The sequence below is a fragment of the Pseudophryne corroboree genome, chromosome 1 (assembly GCF_028390025.1).
Source record: "Pseudophryne corroboree isolate aPseCor3 chromosome 1, aPseCor3.hap2, whole genome shotgun sequence".
NCBI classification, from domain to species: Eukaryota; Metazoa; Chordata; class Amphibia; order Anura; family Myobatrachidae; genus Pseudophryne; species Pseudophryne corroboree.
In genome coordinates this window covers 929,928,471-929,942,903 of record NC_086444.1, presented here as the reverse complement: position 1 = coordinate 929,942,903, position 14,433 = coordinate 929,928,471, and the positions used below count along the sequence as shown (strand labels likewise).

Sequence of the window (14,433 nt, the reverse complement as noted above, 5' to 3'; positions counted from 1 at the left end):
AGTAAAACATAAATCATTAGTCCAATTTATCTCTGGATAGTTAAAATTAGATATGTGCGGTGGACACTTTTTGGGTTTATGTTTTGGTTTTGGATCTGGATCTCCGCTCATGTTTTGGATCTGGATAGGTTTTGCCAAAACCACCCTTTCAGGTTTTGTTTTTGTTTTGGATCTGGATGATTTAAAAGAAACCATAAAAACAGCTAAAATCACAGAATTTGGGGGTAATTTTGATCCTACGGTATTACTAACCTCAATAACATTCAATTCCACTAATTTCCAGTCTATTCTGAACATGTCACATCTCACAATATTGTTTTTAGGCCAAAAGGTTGCACCGATGTCACTGGATGACAAAGCTAAGCGACACAAGTAGGCGGCACAAACACCTGGCCCATCTAGGAGTGGCACTGCAGTGGCAGACAGGATGGCAGTTTTAAAAACTAGGCCCCAAAGAGCACATAATGCAAAGAAAGAAAAGAGGTAAAAGATGGAATTGTCCTTGGGACCTCCCACCAACTCTTATGTTGCATAAACAGGACATGCACACTTTAACAAACCAATCATTTCAGCGACAGGGTCTGTCACACGAATGTTGCTGAAATGATTGGTTTGTTTGCGTCCCCACAAAAAGAGAAGCAATTAATCCCTCCACCAAAAAAGAAGAAATTCATCTCTCCTTGCACAAACTGGCTCTACAGAGGCAAGATGTCATCATCATCCGTATCCTCCAATTCCTCATACCTTTCAGTGTGTACAGTACATCGTTATCCTCACAGAGTAATAATTTGTCCCCACTGGAATCCACCATTACAGGTCCCTGTGTACTTTCGTGAGGCAATTGCTTTTAAAGGTCTACCTGGAGGAATTTATAATTCATTTTGATGAACATCATTTTATCCACATTTTGTGGAAGTAACCTCCTACGCCGATCGCTGACAAGGTTACTGGCTGCACTATACACTCTTTCAGAGTACACACTGGAGGGGGGGCAATTTAGGTAACATAAATCCAGTTCATGTCAGGGTCTCCAAATTGCCTCTTTTTCCTGCCAGTATACTTACTGGACATGTCTACTTGGATGATGTCACTGATATAACTCTCCTTCATTCTTTCAATGGTAACAGCATCATATGCAGTGACAGTAGGCATGTCAGTAATTGTCGGCAGGTTCTTCAGTCTGGACCAGATGTCAACACTTGCTTCTGACTGCCCTGCATCACGACAGTGGGTGGGCTAGGAAATTATATCCCTTTCCTCGCAGCCCTAGTTGCGGATGAAAATGAAGGGGTTGCTGTTGACGGGTCACGTTCCACTGGAGTTGACAATTTTCTCACCAGCAGGTCTTTGCCCCTCTGCAGACTTGTGTCTGCCGGAAAGAGAGATATAACATTTTCTTTAAACCTAGGATTGAGCATGGTGGCCAAAATGTAGTGCTCTAATTTCAACAGATTGACCATCCTTGAATCTTGGCAAAGCGAATGAAGGGCTCCATCCAAAAGTCCCACATACTTAGTGGAATCGCTCCATCTCTTAGCTCCTCCTTCAATTTCTCCAGCTGCTTGTGCAAAAGCCTGATGAGGGGAAAAACCTGACTCATGCTGGCAGTGTCTTAACTGACTTCACGTATGGCAAGTTCGAAGGGTTGGAGAACACGGAAATCATTCTCCACTGCACCTGAGTCAGGTGCATTACCCCTCCTTTGCCTATATCGTAGGTGGATGTATAGGCTTGAATGGCCTTTTGCTGCTCCTCTATCCTCTGAAGCATATAGAGGGTTGAATTCCACCTCATTTCCACCTCTTGCTTCAGATAACGACAGGGCAGGTTCAAGAGTGTTTGCTGGTGCTCCAGTCTTCGGCATGCGGTGGCTGAATATCAAAAGTGGTCTGCAATTTTTTGGGCCACAGACAGCATCTCCTGCACGCCCCTGTCATTTTTCAAAAAATTCTGCACCACCAAATTAATTGTATGTGCAGAGCATGGGACATGCTGAAATTTGCCCAGATGTAATGTATGCACAATATTGGTAGCATTGTCTGATATCACAAATCCCCAGGAGAGTCTAAGTGGGGTAAGCCATTCTGCGATGATGTCTTTCAGTTTCCGTAAGAGGTTGTCAGCGGTGTGCCTCTTACGAAAACTGGTGCTACACAGTGCAGCCTGCCTAGGAATGAGTTAGCATTGGTGAGATGCTGCTACTGGTGCTGCTGCTGTTTTTGCTGCTGGAGGCAATATATCTACCAAATGGGCTGGTACAGTCATGTAGTCCTTAGTTTGCCCTGCTCCGCTTGTCCACATGTCCGTAGTTAAGTGGACAGTGTGTACAACCGCATTTTTTAGGACACTAAGGACACTTTTCTTAATGTCCCTGTACAGTCCAGGAACTGCTTTCCTAGTGAAGTGGAATCTAGATGGGATTTGGTACCAAAGTCACAGTACGTCCATCAACTGTCTAAATCCCACTGCACTAATGGCGGATACCGGACGCACGTCTCACACCAGCATAGTTGTTATGACCTCAGTTATCCGCTTTCCAACAGGGTAGGGTGACTGCTGTCATATTTCATCTTTCTCACAAAGGACTGTTGGACAGTCAATTGCTTAGTTGAAGTAGTACAAGTGGTCTTCCAACTTCCCCTCTGGGATGACGATCTACTCCCAGCAGCAACAACATCAGTGGCAGCAGCAGTAGGCATACCACTCAAGGATCCTCCGGAGGAATCCAGGTTAGGAGAGGACTCGTCAGTCATGCCAGTGACATGGCCTGCAGGACTACTTACATTCCTCTCTAATGAGGAAATTGACATTGAGGGAGTTGGTGGTGTGGTTTGCAGGACTTTGGGTACAACAGGAAGAAGGGATTTAGGTGTCAGTGGACTGCTTACACTTTTACCCAAGGTTTCTGAACTTGACAATGATTTCTAATAAATTCACTGCAGGTGAGGTATAAGGTAGGATGTTCCTAGGTTTTTAACGTCCTTACCCCTACTTATTATGGATTGACAAAGGTAACACACGGCTTGACGCCTGTTGTCTGGATTTGTTGAGAAATAATTCCACACCAAAGAGGTGGCTGTTTTTGGTATTTTGCCCAGGCATGCCAATGGGCTTTCTCATCCAATGGACATAAACTGTCTCCACTGGTGCCTTAGGCCAACAAACACATCACCATCAGAATCCTTATTGTCAACTTCCTTCTCAGCGCCAGCTACACCCATATCCTCCTCATCCTGGACTGGTAGTGCTCTTCCCACCACTTACAGAGGAAGTGCAGATAGTTGTAGGATCCTCCTCTTTCCATACAGTCTTGGAAAGGTCAGGCCTAAACATCGCAACCGCTGACACACTTGGACTCTCCTTGGGGATTTGTGATATCTTTGAATGCACAGTTGTATTTTCCTGTGCTTCAACAAGCTTAATTTTTACATTTTTCAAAAGGGAGGAAAGCTTTTATCCTCATGAGAAGCTGAGCCACCAGTTATGAACATAGGCCAAGGCCTTAGCCTTTCCTTGCCACTTTGTGTCGTGAATGGCATATTGCCAATTTTATGTTTCTTTTTTTTCTGATTATTCATTTTTACTTCTTGGATTTTACATGGCTTCTATGATATTGGGCATCGGCCTTAGCAGATGACGTTGATGGAATTGCATCGTAAATGTCATGACTGGTGGCAGCAGCAGCTTGAGCACTAGTACTAGGAACTGGAAGTGGTTCCTGATTTTCCTCCAAATTTTTGTTCTCCATTTCACAAGACAGCACCCCTTTTTTATTACAGCACTCAGAACAGTGCCCCTTTTTTTCACAGCTCCCCTGTATACAGGACCACTGTAATGTTATTTTAACAGCAGCAGCACACCTGAATTGTTATAGAATACAGGGCCAGTGTAATGTTATTTGAACAGCAGTACCCCTATATTTTGCAGCATATAGGAACAGTGTGCTTTTAATTTTTAACTTCTGCACACCTGCATTTTTATAGCATACAGGGACAGTGTTATATTATTTTAACAGCAGCACCACTATATTTTATGGCATGCAGAAGCAGTGTGAATTTTAATTTTTAACAACTCTACCCCTGAATTTTTACAACATACAGGGACAATGTAATGTTATTTTAACAGCAGCACCCCTATATTTTACAGCATACAGGAGCAATGTGCTTTTAATTTTTAACAACTGCAACCCAGAATTTTTACAACATGCGGGGCAAGTGTAATGTTCTTTGAACAGCAGCCCCCCTATATTTTACAGCATACAGGAGCAGTGTGCTTTTAATTTTCAACAACTGCACCCCTGAATTTTTATAGCATACTGGGCCAGTGTAATGTTATTTGAACAGCAGTACCCCTAGATTTTACAGCATACAGGAGCAGTGTCTTAAATGTTTAACAACTGTACCCCTTAATTTTTACAACATAACGTTATGTTGTAAAAATTCAGTGTAATGTCAGTGTAATGTTATTTGAACAGCAGCACCCCTATATTTTACAGCATACAGGAGCAGTGTGATTTTAATTTTTAACAACTGCACCCCTGAATTTTTATAGCATACACAGACAGCATAATGTTATTGGAACAGCAGCACCCCTATATTTTACAGCATATAGGAGCAGTGTGCTTTTAATTTTTAACAACTGCACCCCTGAATTTTTACAACAAACAGGGCCAGTGTAATGTTATTTGAACAGCAGTACCCCTAGATTTTACAGCATACAGGAGAAGTGTGTTTTTAATTTTTAACAACTGTACCCCTGAATTTTTACAACATAATGTTATATTTTAAAAATGCAGTGTAATGTCAGTGTAATGTTATTTGAACAGCAGCACACCTATATTTTACAGCATATAGGAGCAGTGTGCTTTTCATTTTTAACAACTGCACCCCTGAATTTTTACAACATACAGGGACAGCAGCACCCCTATATTTGAAAGCATACAGGAGGAGGATAGTGCCCCTGCACCCTGTACAACACAGTGACAGCAACACTCATGTATAGTAACAGCACATGAAACACCAGTGACAGCCAGGACTGTACCCCTAACATAGCACAGGTACACCACAGTGACTGCAGCAGCACCCCTACAGAGCACACACTAACCCCACCCAATGCCACCACCCACAGAGAGAGACAGAGGTCTGTCTCCCTCACTCTCCAAGTCCGGAGTGAAAATGGCGGCGACACGCGGTTGTTTATATGGAATCCAAACCTGTGAGAATCCGACAGCAGGATGATGATGTTTTGCCTTGTTCTGGTTTACGAGTCTAGCGGGAAGTCCCGAGCCAGGCTCAGATACCGGCTCAAAGTGTGAAGTATGGGGGGTGTTCTGTTTTCAGGGAACCAAACCCGCTCATCTCTAATATTTTTATTCTTCATCCTCCCAAAGCTATAATCTATGACTAGAATAATGTACATTTCAATGTATAGTTTGTTTAAATAGGCAGGGAAAACACAATAACCACACCTCAAAAATTCACTGCATGTTGACAGTGTCTCGGAAACCGGAGTGTATTTCTCTTTACTGTTGTCGTATAACGTACCAAGAGAAAAGCAAAAAGGTCTCTCTTGTGTGTAATGCAACAGGCAGTTTATCTAAAAGAATCCAAGCCCTGTGTACTGTTCTTTGACCGCAGAGGGATCCAAGGCCATAAAATATATATGTTTTGTATTTTCATGTTCATATTGTTTTGTCTGAATTCAGTGGAGACAGGTTTTCTTTTGAAGATATATTCTACTGTGCCACTGCTTCTATTTTAGATGAAGGGATTGGGAATGAGCTCTAAAAATCAGCAATCAGGATGAAGCTTGGAGGCAGCTGCTGGCAAAAGCAACTGCTCCTCTTGGACATTTTAAACACTAGACTTATCAAAAGAGAAACCATCTGCTAATCCTAGCAAAGGTTTATTTATTTCATTTTCTGCATATTGTTTTCTCTGAGCTTTTGTGACTTTTTTTTCTTAGTTACTTAAGTACTCATTAATGTAAGGATATACAAAGTAAAAGAAAAAATGATAACATATTAAGTATACTGTAACTGTATAGAGCAAAACATAACTATTCCATTAGAGTATACACAGTTTCACCATGTATGTAAACCTTATTTTAATGAAGGATGCTACCAGTCTCTGCAATTAAATCACTTACAGTCAAGCAAATGTTACTAGCCTAAAAGGGTAACTTAGGCATCTATTTATGAAACAGTGAAAAGAGTGGAGAAGTGAGCCAGTGGAGAAGTTGCCCATAGCAACCAATCAGCTGCTCCATACAATTGAACAGTATGCAAATGATAAATGTTCCTTTAATGCTGATTTGTTGCCATGGGCAGCTTCTCCACTGACTCATTTCTCCACACTTTTCACTGCTTCATGAATAGACCCCTTAATGCTGTAGGAAATTTGTGTTAAAAGTGCACACATAAACACTTGCAAACATAACATTTATTTGTTTATTTCATTAAGTATGAAATTTATATGTGCAATTTAAAATAAATATGTAACTGAGTCTACATGAAGATACTGTATGTTTAAAAGTAAAACACATCTTGTCTATTATTACGCTTACCATATTATCCCTTTAAACTGGACACGCATGAATTACACAGGTTCTTTGACTGATTAAAACATAGTCGTTTCTATAATGGGTGCACGGGGCCCACACCACACACTCTGCACCCATCTATTATTCTTACTCCTCAGCAGTCCTGTGGTGGCAACCCTGCACTGCGGACAAAAATCACTTGGAAAATGGCCATACATAATGCCAGAGCCTACTTGTCACAACGGAGGCTGCACGTGGGCCCTCTGCTCTCGTAAAACACCCCTGGATTAAAAACAGGTAAATTGCAGGCTTGAAGTCAGACAGCCAAAGAACATGTGTAATTCATTAGTGTTCTGGTTAAAAGGATGGTATGGTAAACCTATCTATGGCAGAACGCTTAAGATATAATTTCTAATCGTTTGTTGTCTGTGAAAGGTGTTTTTGTTGTAAAAGAATATGTTAAAGCTCTTATAGATCTGCAACCCCCAAAAGGAATGAGATGGCACTCACCAGACTTCAAACTGAATAGTTTCCAATAATATTTTTTCAAAGATCATGCCAGTTGGATCTTTGAAAAAATATTATTGCAAACTATTCAGTTTGAACTCTGGTGAGTGCCATCTCTTCCCCTTTGGATGTTGCAGATCTATATATTATTTGGATATCTTTATATTAATTTGCATAGCACCCCAGCAGCTGTCTCCAGTTGGGTAAGAGTACAGGACTTGTGTTCTTTATATATATATATATATATATATAGAGAGAGAGAGAGAGAGAGAGAGAGAAGGATCAGCTTACCCGGACACCCATATGGTGGTCAATGTTTCATTTATTTAACATAAATTTCATCAGGACATGTGCATAAACACACAATCTTACCTTATATAAAGACAGAACTATCAGAATCCCGCCACCGGAACATTAACTCGACCTAGCGCGGGCACCAGCGGACTCCAATGATGTCTGAATCCAGCGACATGTGCCTCTCGGCGCCGTTACTATGGAGACCCGGCACTACACGCTGTGACAGAAAATAAACAAAGAATGTGTAATCTTTTACATGACAGCCCAGCGGCAAGGCAGCACTGCATAATTAAATGTAGAAACCATAAAAACAGAGCATGAGGCATAAGCACAAATATATAATGCCTAGAGGCACTACCTACAGCCCATATCTAGCCCAGAGATGCACTATATTTAAATGTGTACTAACAGGGTGCACAGGATCATAACTGGCATAAACAATAAATATCTATATTAATATAACAGCCAAGCCAGATCACCTATATAGTAGGTGGTCATAAACAATCAGCACCCCTATGAATCCCGTTAGATACAGCAAATCGAAAAAGAAAATAAACACTGTAGCCAGAGAAAATAGACAAATAATTCCGAAAGTCAAACAAGGGTCCCTAAATGAAACAACCCAAATTATTAGTCTCATTAAGGCCCCATGGGGCCACTGTTTTTAATTGGTGGATCCACCGTGCTTCCCTGCAAAGTAGCTGTCTGTCACAATCACCGCCTCTTATATTAGGGGGGGGGGGGTGATCAATGATTTTATAACTAAGCGTAGCCAAGGACTGTTTAGTGTCCCGAAAATGGCGTGATACTGGTTGTTCTTGCAGTTTCCTCTCCATAGCATCCCGGATTGCTTTACGATGTAAAGCCATACGTTCTCTAAAAGATCTTATAGTATTGCCAATATAAAGTAGACTGCAGGGGCAGCGAATATAATAAATTACATGGGTAGTCTGGCAAGATACCACATGGCGAATCTTCAATTTGGCCCTAGAATGGGGATGAGCAAAGAACATACCAGTTTCCGTATAGCTGCAAGTTGTGCAGCCCACACATCTATAGCAGCCAGGTTTTTTACTCATAAAATGTTGTGGACGACTTGTTCCTAAGCCTGAAATGTCATTGTGCACCAAGATGTCGCGCAAGTTTCTCGATCTTTTTTAACTCAGTATCATTTTGGTATAGCGCCGGGTCTCCATAGCAATGGCGCCAGGAGGCGCATGCCGCAGGATTCGTGACATCAGTGGAGTCCGCTGGCGCTCAGTTGAGTGAATGTTCCGGTGATGGGATTCTGATACTTCTGTTTTTATATAAGGTAAGATTGTGTGTTTATGCACATGTCCTGATGAAATTTATGTTAAATAAATGAAACGTTGACCACTATATGGGTGTCCGGGTAAGCTGATCCGGGCACGCTGACTGGCTGATATACTGAATTCTGTGAGTGCCGCAGTCTTTCTCTTCTCTACAAATTTTCAATACTGAAGGCGCCTAGGTAGTTGATCACTTACAGTTGGAGTACCGATCAAGTTTCTTCTCTCTATCTCTCTCTCTCTCTCTCTCTCTCTATATATATATATATATATATATATATATATATTACAGTATATGTGTGTGTATTCATAGACTAACTTTCAAGGTACACTCGCCAAATTTACACACCGTTCCTTTATTAACTTGGTTTCAAGTCAAACAGCAGTCCACTGTTTCAATTCTCTATGAAGCCATTTTCAAAGCACACATCCAAAAAAGTAGAGCCCTTAAATACCCAGGAACACCTCAACAAATACACATTTAAATTCAAATCCAGACCTAGATCAATAATGTCACAAATATATAAACATTTGTGATACCTTGCTGGAAAGCAAGCAAATGTACTGGTGCCAGTGTAAGCTGGCTGCAATTCCTAACTCAGTCCATGCTCTTATTTATCCAATGTTTATTCTGAAACTTTCTATGCACGGTGTACTCATGGATCAATGAAGACCTGGACTATACTATAGGTAAGTACTATTCAGACATAGACTTCCTGGATGATTTCTGGATCCTTTTCTTTTGCGCTCACCATGACAGAGAGGCAGGTTGCCTTAGACACAAAAAATACATTGTTTCCATTCACAGATTAGTATTACAATATGCAATATGTTATGGCAGTTAATTAGCTTTGTAATACTTGTTAAAAGACAACTGCCTTTACAGTTACAAATATAGGTTTAGCTTACTATTTTTCAGCAATAATTGTAGTTATTTTTTTCAGATGCCACACAGCATGAATCATATGTTTAGATGAGAATATATCTATTTCCATAGCAGCATAATTTGTCATGAACAAGAAAGAACATAGCAATTGGCAATGTACTATGCAGCATGAATTGTATGGCTAGTTCACCAGTTAATTTATCTAGAATCAACCAGAAAACATATAATTTAACCACTAAAACTCTCTACAAACAACAATGTAATCAGTTTGATTGGATATATTGCCCACACATCAGTCTTGGAAGTATATATATATTTATTTATTTATTTATTTATTTATTTATGTATGTGCTTTCTTTATTCAATTGATCCGTGTCTTGCATCTAATAGCATTCACGTTGGTGCAGACAGGAAGAATGTCTGGAGTAAATAGCTAGTGAGGAAATCCTAGATCTGATTTGCAAGTTCCAAGGAGTCAGCAACAGTGGAAGTAACTTACTTTAGTCAATAATAGGTCCACTCTATGTTTCTCTATAGGGGCATGTAATTATGGATGACAATGCAACAACCTAATCGTAATGGTGAGATGATATGCTTCTCTTTGTGGAATTAGCTGAGGCTGAACATCATTCAACTTTTACTGAAATTCTAACACTGCTGGTGAGCTATGGGAGACATGTAATATTTATCATGCAGTCTGTAAATTTAGCTTTGATGAAAAATTATTAAAAACTTTACCACTTTAACAGAAGTTTCCCAGGTTGTTAAAATGTAACTGATCCATCCCTTATCAAAGGGAAGGACATTTAGTACCTGAGCCTGTGGACAGCAGCAGTAATTTATCTGACAGAATGAGACGCAACATCAAGAACAGCCAGAGGTGGAGCACTTCTTGGTTTCCATTTTCTGGTGACTCCCATCTCATGTATATGGTCAACATGTTTCATTTTCTAATGCTCAAACCTTTTTCAAGACTAGCATGTTGCTTATTAGCTACTCTTTTAGCCTTACTTAATTAAAGCAGCAGTGGTGTTAATTTCTCATTGATTCTAGTTAATCTAGTACTGTAATCGAGTGTTACCCATACATTATAATGCTGTATAGAAATGAGTTTACAAATATATATCATTTGATAAGGACATATAAACATGCATACAAACAGAGAAGTTTACCCTGGTTATTAATAGAGATGAGCAGGTCCAGATCTCCAGAAACTGAACCCACCGGAAATTCGCAATCTGAGTCGGGATCCTCGGAACGAAGGAAAACATCACCCTCAGATACTCGTGCGATTTGGATTCTATAAAGGTCCCCAGTGATGGGCCACATTTTACTCCAGCAGTGGATCTTGTATTGAATAGACATGTCTGTGCTGTGTCCATCCAGGTCTGCTGTGCTGTCCATCAATGGGTGCTGCTTTGTCTTCCAGGGGTTCTTTGTTCATCCATAAAGGGGTGCTCTGCAAATCTAGGGGTGCTCAGTAAATGTAGGGGTCCTCTGTCAATGTAGGTGTGCTCTGTCAATCTAGGGGTGCACTGTCAATCTAGGGGTGCTCTTCTGCAGTATTCTAAACAAAATAAAACCTAAATATATAATTTGAAAAAATTATATTTTTTTGGATGTTAAGCTTAGTGTAGTATATTATTATTTTTCTGCGACACTGCCGGTCAGACCGTAGTGTGATCATACACATATTGTGACACTGAAGGTGAATGTAAACCACAGCGATATATTACTATTTCTGATTCATACATGTATTGTGTGACATTGTAGATAAAAGAAAGATGCAGCATTTTATTTCTGACTCTTACACGTATTATCTGACACTGTAGCTGAAAGTAAACCACAGAGTGGGAGCAGGGCCGAAACTAGGATTTTCGTCACCCGGGGCAAGGAAGTAATTTGGCGTCACACACACACACACACACACACACACACACACACACACACACACACACACACAAACCCTATCAGACTAAAATAATCAGATTATCAAACATTTTGAAAAAAGTGGATACTACTGGACAATATTCTCCTTTGTGCCTCAAATGCCATATGCGTCACATGCACCTCCAGCGTGTTCAATTACATGCTCCTCTGTGTGTCCCCATACATTGCACTATATCATAACACTTCATCACTGCACTACATTCCCCTATCCACTGCACTACATCACTATACTACATCCCCTTCACGCTGAACTACATCACTACACTACATGCCCCTATGCACTCCACTACATACCCTATATGCTACACTACATCACTACACTACATCCCTTTATATGCTACGCCACATCAGTGCACTACATGCCCCTATATACTACAATACATGACCACACTGCATACCCTATATGGTAAACTACATCACTGCACTACACCCCTCTATAAGCTACACCAAATCCCCCCATCTGGGAGGTAAAGCGTAGGTTGATTCTGCTAACTGGGTGCACAGTGCGCTTCTATAGTAGCTTGTACAGTGCACCCCATGCTAGTCGAAGCACTGCATGACAAAGAAGAGAGTTTAAGACAGTAGCCAACATGAGAGAGATCCCAGGTACTGGAGCTCACCCGCACAGCGTCAGAGCCAGCTGCGGGCAAACAGGTGAGTCAGATACATTGCCGTGGGAGCTGTCTGCTGTCTCACTGGAGCAGCACAGCACTGCCGGGAAAAACACTAAACATAAAAACCCTGCTCATCTAACTCCTTGGCGACCCCTAAAATCCTGCACCCGGGGCACATGCCCCCCCCCCTATTTACGGCCCTGGTGGGAGAAGGGTCTCAAGTACAATTCCACCTTGCACACTGCTGTGTGTCAATGATTCAGAGATGTGCTATAAACTGCTGTGTGTTTGTGCCGCTGCTCTGTTGGTTAGTAACCAGCCAGCTTGCTACAGCCTTTGGCCTAAAACAGATGAAAACAATATTGTGAGCTGTGAGGTGGTCAAAGTTGACTGGACATGACTGGAAATGAATGTTAATGAGGCTAATAATAATGTAGGAACAAAAACAGGTCCAAAGTATGTGGTTTTAGCTGTTTTTATGATTTTATTGACAAAAATACAGAACCAAAACTTAAACCAAAACACACAAGGGTGGTTTTGGAAAAAATGAAAAATTAGAGATGAGCAGGCCGGATTCCCAGGAATCCGAACAGTTCCGAATATAGGCCGAACGTCATCATCCCACGTTGGATTCTCGCGAGACTTCAAGTCTGTAAAGGCTCGGCATGCCATGGCTCAGCACCACTTCCCTGCATGCTTCCACGCTGAAAAAAGCTCTGCTGTTCTGCGCTGTCAGTCTTTGTCCTTTAAAAGGCAGGCTGTGAAAGTGTCCATCAGGGCCTGTCAGTCAGAGTGTCCATCAGGGGCTGTGCTGTGCGGCTGTCAGAGTGTCTATCAGGGGGTTGTCATTCAGAGTGTCCATCAGGGACTGTATATGGGGCAGTGTCAGTCAGTGATATAACAGCCCGGGGCTGTATCAGTCAGTGTAGTAGTGTACACAAGAGGCTGTCAGTCAGTAGTGTACATATAAGGGGCTGCCAGTCATTGTGTCCAGCAAAGCTAGTGGTTTTTTTTTTGGTGCTGTCACTGTCCATCAAAGGGGCTGTGTTGCTATCATTGTGTCCATAGTGCCTTGCTGAAGTATTCACCCCCTTTGCATTTTTCATGCTTTGTTGCCTCACAACCTGGAATTAAAATGGATTGTTAGAAGGTTTGCATCATTTCATTCACAGAACATGCCTACAACTTTGAAGATTTTTTTTATTTATTGTGAAGCAAACAACAAATAGGACAAAATAACTGAAAACCTCAGCGTGCATAACTGTTCACCCACTTAAAATCAGTACTTTGTAGAGCCACCTTTTGCAGCACTTACAGCTGCAAGTCACTTTGGATAAGTCTCTATGAGCTTGCCACATCTTGCCACTAGGATTTTTGCCTGTTCCTCAAGGCAAAACTGCTCAAGCTCCTTCATGTTGGATGGTTTCCACTTGTGAACAGCAATCTTCAAGTCTGACCACAGATTCTCAATTGAATTGAGATCTGGGCTTTGACTAGGCCATTCCAACACATTTAAATGTTTACACTTAAATCACTCGAGTGTTGCTTTAGCAGTATGCTTCAGGTCATTGTCCTGCTGGAAGGTGAACCTCCATCCCAGTCTCAAATCACAGGCAGACTGAAACAGGTTTTGCTCAAGAATATCCCTGTATTTAGCACCATTCATCTTTCCCTCGACCCAAAGCAGTTTACCAATTCCTGCCGCTGATAAACATCCCCACAGCATGATGCTGCCACCACCATGTTTCACTGTAGGGATGGTATTCTTGGGGTGATGGGATGTGTTGGGTTTGCGCAAGACATAGCAGTTTCCTTGGTGCCCAAAAAGTTAAATTTTAGTCTCATCTGACCAGAGCGCCTTCTTTCTTACATTTGGGTAGTCGTCCACATGCCTTTTGGCAAACTCAAAATGTGCCTTCTTATTTTAAACACTAAGTAATGACTTTTTTCTGGCCACTCTTCCATAAAGCCCAGCTCTATGGAGTGTACGGCTTATTGTGGTCACATGCGCAGATACACCAGTTTCTGCTGTGGAACTCTGCAGCTCCTTCAGGGTTACCTTTGGTCTCTGGCAGCCTCTCTGATTAATGCCATCCTTTCCTGGTCTGTCAGTTTTGGTGGCCGGCCCTCTCTTGGCAGGTTTGTTGTGGTACTATGGGGGTCATTCCGAGTTGATCGCTCGCAAGAAGTTTTTAGCAGCCATGCAAATGCTATGCCGCCGCCCACTGGCAGTGTATTTTAGCTTTTGTGTAGTTTCCGAGTAGCTCAAAACCTACTCAGTGCTTGCGATCACTTCAGACTATTCAGTTCCGGATTTGACATCACAAAC

General features: G+C 41.5%; 1 long non-coding RNA gene across 2 annotated transcripts in view; it reads right to left on the bottom strand.

Moving 5' to 3' along the window:
- LOC134969653 (uncharacterized) overlaps window positions 1-14,433 on the bottom strand; it is a 57,251-nt gene that overhangs the window by 25,618 nt on the left and 17,200 nt on the right. The window contains exons 2-3 of one of the 2 annotated variants that reach the window (XR_010189519.1): window positions 10,713-11,123; window positions 7,420-7,561 (exon numbers count right to left, since the gene is read on the bottom strand). This is a non-coding gene — a long non-coding RNA (uncharacterized LOC134969653). The remainder of the gene's footprint in view (window positions 1-7,419; window positions 7,562-10,712; window positions 11,124-14,433) is intronic. The other variant, XR_010189515.1, reaches the window with a different exon arrangement.